The 6,838-nt window shown below is 35.7% G+C and overlaps 1 non-coding gene across 1 annotated transcript; it reads right to left on the reverse strand.

The window, feature by feature from the left end:
• Window positions 1-5,013: 5,013 nt before the first annotated feature.
• Window positions 5,014-5,120, reverse strand: LOC132028942 (U6 spliceosomal RNA). Its single transcript, XR_009407597.1, has one exon. It is a non-coding gene; the product is annotated as a U6 spliceosomal RNA (small nuclear RNA).
• Between the last annotated feature and the right edge of the window lie 1,718 nt (window positions 5,121-6,838).

A 6,838-nucleotide genomic window follows, 5' to 3' on the forward strand; every position in this document is an offset into this window, starting at 1 on the left:
TCTGCTGATAATACTTCATGCTTTTGAAGTGTGCAATGTTAACAAAATATAAGAATGATTGCAATAAAAGAATTTAAAGCCTAGCCCCTCAGAAAGATATCAGAAATGTGTGGGAGGAGATGTCCACTGTTTAAAATTTGTACTTAAGTAGAAAACCTTATTACCTTAAAAAAAAGAAGAAGAAGAAGAACAAGAGGGCCACTGACAGCTTTTTAAAATACACATGTAAAGGCTGAACTATTAGTTTCCTCCTGTTGTTTGAATGAGTTATGGCAGCTTTTACAAGGGCAAGAAATAAGATTTCCTAAGGTGACGGTCCAATTGGATATTGACGAAGAACTATATCTTTGATGTATCATTTGTTTCTCCTTTACATTTCTTTATTTTAATTCTTGCTCAAAAGAGAATTGGGATCTTCTATATAGAGCCCGTGTCAGATAAAGGAGCATTACGCCCGCTTATTACAAGAGACATAAGCATGCTAATACTCTGAGGAATAATCTGACTGTGTTTCTAGAAAACAAGGCTTGTAACTGAGTAAGAAATGTTCCTGTGAAAATAATTTGCTTCTCTTATTTACTTCACATACAATTTTATCCTCTGTGTTATATCTAATTTTTAGTCCTTTCTTTTGAATTTAAAAAAAAAATGGCATATAAAACAGGAAAGGGGAGAAGAGCCTACTCTTTGGAAATGATATAGAAGGTGAGTGACAGAAATCTTCTGGGAAATAAAAGGAGAAGGGAAGGGAGAGTTTAAGGAAAAGGGTCAATTAACTACTCCATCAGCCCCATCGAAAATGGTGCTGTAGCTTTTACTTCATTCATTTTGCCTTAAAGACTGGACATGGCTAAAATGGGGCTCAGAGTCTGCAGGAATACCAATGTGCATTACGTTTGCATTTAGGATTTTAAAAAACGAAGGGAAAAAAAAAAAACCACGCACAAGGTCAGCTTCGGAAATGATGAATGCCTTTTTGCTGAAAGCTGTACTGAACGTCCTTGAGTTTAATCAAAACTATTTGTTTTTAGTCAGCTTTGCTGTTGTCTCTTTTACTCTTGTCCACTGATAGCTTGACATTAATGACATCATAAATCATGTGAAGTGGCGGCTTGGGTTTGGTAGCATTTGAAGTGTTTGTTGAGATGTCCTGGACTATCTGAGGAGCTGGTGCAAGGTTGGATATCATGCTGCACTGAATCTTTAGTTTATGGCATGATTTGGTCAGTAAAAGCACAGAGTGCATTACTGGTATGATGGGCTTTCATTAAAGAATGTCAGGCTCTTCTTTAAATGCAGACTTCTGAAGGAGATTATTGAATAGGTGGATTTATCTTTAATTCTGTTTAATTTTTTTAAGACCCGATTTTCCAATCCCACATTAAAATAAAGACTTTGCCCTCTGTACTCGTCAATTTCTGTGGTCGTTCGTTGCTCGTAAAGTAAAGCATAAGGGTCCATTTGCATGGTTCACATTTGCACAGTGCACACTTAATTGAGACTTGAACAATGTATACAGATGAGCAACTCTATCACTTATATTTTTTAAAGGCTCTTGTTAAGCAGAAAGCATCATCTGGAAATGTATTCTTTGAAAAATGTCTAGCTTTTATCAGTTTTTTGTTTCAGAATGATTTCACCGGATTATTCTATGTTTTATAGCTTGTTATCTGTGTGACTGTTCTTAGAACATGCTTTTCATTATCATTGTACTCTACTGTTAAGAAAGAAAAGATTATTCTTTAACTATTATTTATTTAATGGCATTTTGTTATAGTGTAATACACTATAACTATATATATATATATATATGAATAATATGTAAATCATTTACTTCCTTATCGGGCCAGTACATTAACAAGTTAAAGGGATTTACTTTTTTTGTAAGGCAACTGGCAAAACTGAGATGTCTTGTCTTTAGTCATGGAGAAGAACATCATCTTGAAATGTGCCTTGCATATTGTAAAAGAGTACTTTTTACAGTGTGGAGATAGTTCAGCCAAAATATAGAAACACTTGTCCAGATGTTAACAGAAAAGCAGTTTTCACCTACGTTCGAAGTGGATCAAAATTAGAAACTGATTATAATGACATCAAACAAAACCAATCATTTCACAACTTGGATAATTTAATCCTTACGGTTTAAACTGACATCACAGGGGGAAAAATATGTTACGTATAGATTTAAGTACAGATTCCTGAAACTATCTCCCTAGGTATTTATGACCTATTTTTATAGGATGCTAAGAAGTTTTTTCTTCATATATGCACTAAGTATAAAAAAATACTTATGTGGAAATTTTATAACTTGAAATAGTATTAAAAGATTTTTTTCTCTTCAACAAGATGTATTGACAACATAAATGGATTTGAACATTTTGTTCTTGCTTCAAATAAGACTGGCCCCTGTTGTAAAGAAGGATTCTTTCTTCAGGACTCAAATGGTACAAATAATTATAACAACAAAGCAAATCACAGGTGAGCTCAATATAATTAGAGCAATAGAGTTCAATTGATTTGACGTACACCTCCTCTCTAGAGGTTCCTTGCCTAAGAGAATATTATTATGAATTTTTAGACTACTGCACAATTTCAGGAAACATTCAAAATATTGTTATATGGTTTCATAGTGTCTCACTGTACTGTGTGGAAAATGCTCTGGTGGAGGAGAGGAGAAATAACTTAAATACCCTTTGCCACCAAAACTTACTCTACTTCCTTCCTACACATCTGTCTCCCAAAAAATTTCAAGGTTGTTTTTTTTTTTTTTCATTGAGTACTTAATAGTCTTTGATTTCTTCCAATCCATACATGATAGCATTGGGCAGGCATTAATTCTCTGCACACCCTAACTATGTGACATAAACATGCCACTGCTTTCGGCTCAGGTCATGATCTCAGGGTCCTGGGATCGAGTCCCACATTGGCTCTCTGCTCAGCGGGGAGCCTGCCTCCCTCTCTCTCTCTGCCTGCCTTTCCGTCTACTTGTGATTTCTCTCTGTCAAATTAATAAATAAAATCTTTAACAACAACAAAAAAAATCTAGTTCATATATAGATACACACACATATATACATATATATACATATATACATATATGTATGTGCCTATATATGTGTATGTGTGTGTGTATCTATATATGAATGAACTAGATTTTTTTAATCTACTCTGCTTATCCTAATTTTGATACACCAAATAATTAGGGTTAACCTAGGAACAGAGAGAGGAAATAAAGCTTCCTTCAGAAAAGAGAGCACACATCCTCAGTCAGACACACCATGTTTAGAACCCCCAGTATGCAGAGAGAATCACTTACATGATTGGCCCCCAAAAAGTGACCTCAGACTCCCAAGCATACAATTTTCAGTTTTCTGCATCTACCTATCTTTAAAACCCTTCTAACATGTCAAATATATACTTAGCAGATTTCCTTCTTCCTATCAACAAAAATAGGGCATTTGTAGGCAAACAATGTTTTCCTAGTAAAACAAGGAAAATGTTAGCTCTTTTATTAATGAAGAAAAACACCAAGTTGATTTATTACTTTTGTTTACTTCAGGGTTGCTTCTAAAGAATTTGGCTTTCTAAACCTTGACAAGAAAAAAAATCGGCACAATGGCTTGAGAATCTACCTTGTCCAGAACCCTGCCCTCTAGAATGTGGAAGCGCATGCTCGTACACCCACCCCCTTACACATCCTTGTACACGCCCATGTTCACTGAGACACACAGTTATGCCCAGAGCAAGTATTATTACCGTGTTGGATTAAAACTTTCATTCATCCTGAAGATTTTCATTTTAATTTAGCTCCTAATGGAGGCCTGATGAAAAACAATCAGCTCGGAGTCTATTCCATGACGAACCAAACTCTAGGTCACGTATAAATAGTGGATGATGGTAATTACAGCGAAGAATCTGAGGTACTATTTATTTCTAACTAACAGACAGCACCTGCCAGTATTCGTACATCAACTCGTTATTAAAGCCCTCTGTCTGGATGCTGAGCTGACTTATTTTACAACTAATTGTCTTTTACAAGTAATCATGAAGTATGTATGAAGTTTGGTAAGTAAAATCATCTAATTTGGCAAGGGACATATTAAAATGAAAGAATTTGTGTCAGAACATATACTACAGCAGCTAGTTTTCATGATTGTCAAGTGCAAGTTCATAAATACACCACCATAAACATCTTCTGATTAACTTTTTTCTTATGTTAAGATGAGAATTTTAGAGACATGGATCCTTAAAATGTTTAAAAAGTGTTTAAGGAGGTGGGAGACCCTCATTCTTTGAGTTATTACTCCAAAATGACAGGGCAGATTAAAAGGAGCTACCATAGGCAGAGCTCATTCAAAGGCATTCTTCAGGGCGCCTGGGTGGCTCAGTGGGTTAAGCTTCTGCCTTTGGCTCAGGTCATGATTTTGGGGTCCTGGGATCAAGCTCCACATTGGGCTCTCTGCTCAGCAGGGAGTCTGCTCTCCTCTGTCCCTTACCCGGCTCATGATCTCTCTCTCTCTCTCTCTCAAATAAGTAAATAAAAAGTCTTTAAAAAAAAAAAAAAAAAGGCATTCTTCATGTATAGTAATGCAAGTAAACCAAGTCTGGGGAAACTCACTGCCATTCTCTAAGAGAAACAAAGTTGAATATGGCAGATAATTAGCCTTTAAATGTACTCCACAGAAAAATTCTCCTTCATCAGAACTTTCTCCCTATTATGTTTCTAACATAATTTTATTTGAATTCAAATTTATTCTTCAAAAGTAAATACTAAATACTAAATCTGGTCTGTAAGCAACTGGTGGAAAGCAAACAAAGATTGCTATATTGCTTTGGATATTCATAGAAAGCAGGTCTGCCACATATGGTAGAACAGGTTGTTCACTGTAGAAGCACACCTTACAGTAAGTGTAAGAGGGCATGAAATCTAGCTCCTACCCCATGTACCCTGGCAAGATGTTTCTCTGGTTTTGTTTTTGTTTTTGTTTTTGTTTTTCCTTGTTTTGTTTTGTTTTAAATACAGAACACTTCATGAATTTGTGTGTCATCCCTACACAGGGGCCATGCTAATCTTCTCTATATTGTTCCAATTTTAGTATCTGTGCTACCAAAGCGAGCACTGTTCCTCTGTTTTAGATAAAGACAAAAGTTCACCAAACTGGACATCCAGGGGGCTGTATTTGTCTAGAGGGAGTGACCTGATTTTCTACTTCACATATTGGTACCTATGGATTATCAGAGACTTTTGTGGAAAGATCTTTGTTTCATTAGATAAAAAAATAAAATAAAAGTCAAAGAGTTACATCCAACCTCAAAAGTAAGTTTATACTTGTTTTAGTTAAGAGAAAGCCTGACCTTTAAATTACATAAAACTAGGAAATTCTGAAAGGAATGTCTTCCAAAACACCTGACTTGCAATGATGAGACAAAGCCACTTCCCCTTACTGAATCCTCTTAATCAAAATGGTTTTTTTACTATTTTGCAACTATTTGTCTTTTTATGATAATCCCTCCCCATCATATTCAAATTCCTTCCAAACATTCATATATAAATGAGAGTGACCAGCAGCTTATCCAGGACATCCGTAAGTGGGCTATTGATACGAAGTCACTCACTTCTCTTCTCCTATTCACAAAGACTAAAAATAAAACTGAACTAAGAAAACCTTGGAGCGAGAAGAGAATTTCTAGAGTGTACCAAATTTTTCAAAGTGAAACATTTAAGGACATACTTTGCCTAGTTCCTTAGGTTATCAATGTGTTAGTGCTAATCTTGCATTAGGTCAGGGTTAACCCCAAAGAATCAGCTATTGAGTTTTGTAATATCTTTGTGGTACTTGTCAATAACAGTGTGGCTGTGCCTCTGGCTTCTGAGTCTCAGTCTCCTGTAGTGTTTTCTGTAATAAATACAGTAAAATAAACATGGGTACTTCCCAGGCCCTGTATAAAATCCTTTTTTAAAGTTAATTAAATTTTATTGACCACCTATTATGTAAAGATTTTTGGGGTAAAAAACATTTTCATAAGAGATATTTTATGATTCACCTATCCTTCCCCATCACACAGAGAGATGTCTACCACCAATATACCTAGTTTCAGCTGTATCTTCTTGCGATAACCTCTTACACTCAATGAGACAGTCATAGAAAATTATTTTTTCTATTGGAAACATATTGGATACTTGAAAAACACCTTTAAGAATATGGAAACATTTTATATCCTTGCTTATCTTGAGAGTGCTAGTGAGTAACAGAAATCACAAGAGGTATATGACGTATGGACTCCAAAGCAGTATTTTACTATAAAAGCATGGAACCCTGCTGGCATATGTAATTTAATGTGCACCATGCCTCCCCTAATTCAATCAGGTCTCTACATCCCTTCTTTTATATTCCAATTGGATTTCATGTGCTAAAGCCATCAAGATTTTCAGGATGAAATGAATGCTTGTATTAATCCTGCAATTTCCATTTAAAACACAGCATCGATTTGATTAATAAGGTTTGATGCTGAATAATTATATGGCAAATATGTAGGCTATAGGAAAACCACAGATGTGACCACCAGCAAAAGCCTTGTGGGAGAAAGAGGTCAAAGGGAAGCAATGGCCATGACTGAGGTGATGAATTCTTTGGCTTTTCTTTTATGCAATTAACAAGCAGGGCTTCTATTAATTTGCCACCTCCAGAGCCTTGACTGGTCAGATGTGTCTGGGTCAAGGGTCATGGGGGCAGAGTAGGGGTCAGCATCACAGCAGCCCTGAAACAAAATGGGAAAACTAAAGAAATCTCAATGATATGGCTGAGTATACATTCTATAGTATGGAAGGAATGGGAGG

Source organism: Mustela nigripes, chromosome 12 (genome assembly GCF_022355385.1).
Source record: "Mustela nigripes isolate SB6536 chromosome 12, MUSNIG.SB6536, whole genome shotgun sequence".
In the NCBI taxonomy this organism is placed as follows: domain Eukaryota; kingdom Metazoa; phylum Chordata; class Mammalia; order Carnivora; family Mustelidae; genus Mustela; species Mustela nigripes.